General features: G+C 43.7%; 1 pseudogene; it reads right to left on the reverse strand.

Moving 5' to 3' along the window:
* Positions 1-2184: 2184 nt before the first annotated feature.
* LOC131906241 (PAT complex subunit CCDC47-like) lies at positions 2185-2923 on the reverse strand (annotated as a pseudogene).
* Between the last annotated feature and the right edge of the window lie 2324 nt (positions 2924-5247).

Below are 5247 nucleotides of genomic sequence, written 5' to 3' on the forward strand. Positions count from 1 at the left end.
ACACAGAGCTGTAGGGGCAGGCCAAAGGTGGAAGCGAGGGTTGGCGGCCACTTTGCAAAGGCTGTAGAAGTTGCTTTGCTTGTTGAGACGTTGTACTCGAACATAGTTAGAAATACAGCCCATGACTTCAGGGAAGGTACTGCGGCAGGAGTGTGAGGAGGAAGGTCACATGGCATCTGTGGGCAGGAGGCAGAGAGAGGCAAACACTGGTGCTCAGCTTGCTTTCTCCTTTTTGTCCCATTTGGGACCCCACACCTTTGATGGTACAAATTCAGGGTAAGCCTTGTCTCTTCAATTAAATCTTCTGAAATCACTCTCATAGACACAGCCAGAGGATGTTTCACTGGTGGTTTCAAATCTGATAACAAAGATTAGTAACAAAGACTAGTAACCATCACAAAGGCCCTGAGACCCCGAGTTGGACCACAGCTGGACACAGAAGGCATGTGCAAGTGAGGGAACTGGGATGATTTTAATAGAAGTTCTGCTCACAAAAGTATTGGAAGTGTTAGGATAAACCAGCAAGGGATGGTGGGATTGGAAAGTATCCATGACAGCAAGAGTAACCAGCTTAGGCTCAAAGCAGCAAGAGCAGGGGATAGTTACAGAAAGCCTGAGGGAGGGAGGGAGGGAGGGAGAGAGAGAATGAGAGAGGATGAGAGAGCGGGGTGGGGGGGGGGAGAACACTTACGAAAGGGCCTCCCGGAGGGCGTGTGCGGCCTGTAGATAATGCAACAGTCATAACTGGGCCATAGCCATGCCGCAGAGGCATTAAAGAATCAATCCCCAGATGGCTTTCTTCCCACCCTCTGGTCTTCTATTAGTGCCATAAGAAAGAATAAAATGATTTGCTATCAAGAGTGGCCCCATACCTCGACTGGGTAGAGCTGGCCCTGATGGTATAGGTGTGGATGAACAGACCCTGAGGATGTGAAAGCAGAAGAACTAGCCCCGCCCCTCACTCATTGCTGCAAGGGGTGAACTAGCCAGGGCAATGCTGGAGAGCTCACCCTGGTGGGGAAGACAGGGGAAAGCTGGTGGGCTGACCAACCCTGCGACTACCCAGGCCCAGAACCAGGGTTAAGCCTTGGCCCACCCCAACATCCATCCCATCTGTGATCTTCTGAAGCACAGGTTGGGGGGTAGGTCCTGGGGACCCAGGGCTACACAGGACAGCAATGAGATGTCCAGGAAGAGTCCCAGTGAGGGTCCAGTGTCTATTCTATGATAGTGTAGCAGAGACCAGGGGCCTTGAATCAAATCAATGATTCTTTGCAATGAACGTCTGCATGTAAAGATGTATGGATAAAGGGGTTTACTGAGTGACTCACTGTGTCACACTGCAGCTTCCATGATGAGATTTTTCCCTTCCCTTTTTTTTTTTCCTTTTTCCTTTTTTATCTTAAATTTTATTTTGGTTTTTTTTGGGGGGGTTGTAGGGGAAGAGGGCAGATTCAATGGAAGGGGAGATGGGTGGGATCAGGATGCATGATGTGAAAGACACAAAGAATAAGCCCCCCCAAAAAAAAGAAAGTTAAAAAAGTATTTGCCATCTTCGCCCACTACAATAATTTTCATTCTTAGTTTAGAGGGTTCAGTATTGTTCCTAGAATCTTCCATGAACATACAGTATCCCAACACCCATAGATTTCCTCCTGTAATATTGCCATCAGCACCTCCCACATACAAGATATGTACTGCACCATGTTCTAAGTCTCTGAAATTCATTACATACCATGTTCTAGATTTCATCTTTTCCCCAAGTCTAATGTGGACACAAAAGAAAAAAATCAAGCAGTGTTTATTGTGCAATTCCAATAGACGTTTGTGTGATCTTGAATTAGAGCTAGTCTCCATGGTTATTCCAACTGCCCAGGTTAAACAAAAAGCAACAACCTTTCTAGAAATTTTGTTCATTAAACACCAAACAAAGCACTGACGATTCATGTGATAATCTAAAAACATTTTTAAACTACACATACTTTACATACCATCCCTTTTATAAAGTCATTTGATTATCTGGGAGGAAATAAATGAAGTAGTTCTTTCAATGTATTTACAACCTCTGTAGAACCCCACGCCCAGAGAAGAGGGTGAAGTAAGGATTTCTCAGTCACTAGGAATCTGTGAACTCTAAGACGAGAAACGGACTCATGCTTTTCCCATTTCCCGTGAACACAGAGCTTACGGTGGCATGAAGGCTCCGATCTCTGGGGTGGCTTCAACGGATTTCACATAGATTTGATTCATTTCCATTTGCTTCTTCTCCAGCTTCTTTTGTTCTCTCTTCAAAGCAGCTTCCCCCAGCCTCTCCTGCGTCTCAGGATCTTCTCCTTCATGATCCACTCTTTCTTGGCTCCTTCCTTCTCCCCATGCTGAGGCTCTGCAGCCTCCTGACCCTGCGCATGTGTCAGCTCCAAGTTCTCCTCCACTCCTGCCCAGTTCTTATCTGCATTTTGTTTACCATCTCTGCTGAGTCGGAACCTTTTGGCTTTATCCATAGGACACGTCGCCATGATCACCAGGGCAACAAAGCTTCCATATCTTTGGGTAAGTGTTACCTGAGCCAGGCACATTAAGTGTAAGCAGTAGTGCCCTCTTCATGTCAGGGAGTTTTAAAGGTCACCTTCCTCTTTGCATAATCTTTGAACCATGGATGGATTCAATCTTGTCAGCATAGTGTATAAGGAAGTGAATCATCTTCGTACCCATCATTCTCTCTGTGACTTCTGTTTCTGATAGGATGGCTAACGACTCTGACAGTCCATACTTTGCTTCAGACTTAGGTTTATCATTACAAAACTAGCCAGATCCTGCATCTCTTCCTGTAGTTTCACCAAAGCTTTATGAGTGCCAACAGCAAACACACATGTACCCCGTGTTCATCTTCCATGGTTATTTTAATCCCAATGACGTAGTTCATGATATAGGCAAGCAGATCAGTTAACATCAAAATTTCTAGATAATAACTCTTCCAACTGTTCTAGACGTGTGCAAGAATATCAACACTTGTTATTGAGTCTTTATTTTTGCTAGAGGAAGTATATGATTTGTCTTCATAACCCTCAAGTTCTTCATCATCATACGGCTCACTCTTAGTATCTTCTTTCTTAGTATCTCCATCTTCAAAATCTCCTTGGTTTTTATCCTGCCCTTCTAACTCCACAATGCTCTTATCTTCATCGTCTTCAGTGATTATCACTTGCTAAGGAGATTCCGCAACAGAATCTTCCATACCACCCTCAAACTCAGCAAAGTCTTTATACTCTACCATGTCTTCCCCATCCTTGAAATCAAAAACATGGCCTCAAGAGACATGACTAAACACTCTGAGGACAGCACAGAAAGCATAGGAGTCTTTGATTGCCCCTTCAAAATAAGCTGCACCGAGGCTGCAACATGTCCGGGGCTCCTGGGACTGTTCCAGGACAGCCAGGGCTATGTAGAGAAACCCTGTCTCAAAAACAAACAAACAAACAACCCCTAACAACAACAAAACAAAAATTATGTGCATCAAGATTCACTCTATGCTGCAATGGCCTATAGTTTCTGAAGGACACACAGCGTCACATCTATTATACTATAACACAGAATGACTTTCCTGCTTTGAAAATCGAGTGTCTCCTATTTATCTCCACTGGGTATTTTCTTACTGACTGTATTGTTTTGCCTTTTCTAGAATGTTGCAAAACTGAAATCATGAAATACATAAACTTTTAAAGCTATGTGTTAGTTTCTTTTCTCCTTATTGGGGCAAAAACGATGTGAGAAAGGAAAGGATTGTTTGGGCTTACAATTTGAAGGTGCAGCCCCACAGGGTGGGGTTGGAGTGTGAAACAGTGGCCACATTGCATCTGCACTCAGGAAGCACAGACAGATGCATGCTAGTGCTCAGCTCACTTTCTCCCACATTTGGAGAGGGTCTTCCTGCTTCAATGTACCTAGTCTAGAAACTCACTCATAGACATGCCCAGAAATTTGTTTCCATAGTGATCCTAGATTCCATAAAATTAATAATCACTATTAATCACTACAACTGGCTTTTTTCCACACAGGAACATTAAATTTTCTTCATGTATTTTCTGGTTTGATAGCTGTTTTTTTTTTTTAATCCCTGAGTATTATTCCAGACTATGAATGTACCTGAGCTTATTTATCCATTCCCCTATTGAAGGACATCCTAGCTGATTCAGGTTTTTGACAACTGTGCATAAACTTGCTGTCATCATTTACGTGCAGGGTTCTGTGTGAACATAGCTTCAAATCAATTGGATAAATGCCCCAGAGTGTGATTCCTAGGTAACATGAAAATATGTTTAGACTTGCAAGAGATTAAATCCAAAATGATTAAACCAGTTTGCATCCCCACAAGCAGTTAATGATAGTTCCGATTACCCCGAGGCTTCCCTCTTCATTCCAACCCTTTAGCTCACAACACAAAGAAAAGCTCCCAGTCCATGTCCTTTGCTATAGAAGGCAATTTTTCTATAAGAAGAGGTAGTGGCTGTGACATAGGTCCTCCTCAGGATCTGCTATATCGAGGGCTTGAGGGACACAAGTTCACAATGAACACCAGGAGTGTAGCACGAATCCTAATTGATTTAAATAATAAAAACCCAGAGCCAGATATCAGGGTAAATGCTGAAAGATCAGTAAAGGAGCCAGCCACTAGAGAGACTTCTTATCTCTACCAAATCCTCAGGCTAAAGGGGCCGAGCTCCTGTCTTCTCTCACCTTATATTCCTCTCTCCGCCCAGCCATGTCACTTCCTGTCTCCACCTCCCTAATGCTGGAATTAAAGGTGTGAGGCTCCACTGCCTGGCTCTGTTTCTCTTTTAGATTGGCTCAATCTATGTAGCCCAGGGTGGCCTTGAACTCCTTATCTTCCTGCTTCCTCCTCCCAAGTGTTGGGATTAAAGGTGTGTGCCACCACTGCCTAGCCTCTATGGCTGACTAGTGGCCTGCTCTGCCCTCTGATCTTTGGGCAATCTTTGTTTGTTAGCGTACAAACAAAATATAACCACACAAGAGCTGTGATATTTTCACTATATAGGAAGAATGTGTACAGAACACCCAAGAAGATACTTTGAGTTCTTATTCACAAACAGTGGTTCTGTGATATAGAAAAGGATCTTCACTGAGTAACACTTAAACTGGACATATGTAACATGAGTCCCAAGACTTCCTTGGGGACACAGCAATCACAACAGGTTAACCAGCCTTTGAGGTGTGCAGATGTGACATAGT

Source organism: Peromyscus eremicus, chromosome 3 (assembly GCF_949786415.1).
Source record: "Peromyscus eremicus chromosome 3, PerEre_H2_v1, whole genome shotgun sequence".
Lineage (NCBI taxonomy): Eukaryota > Metazoa > Chordata > Mammalia > Rodentia > Cricetidae > Peromyscus > Peromyscus eremicus.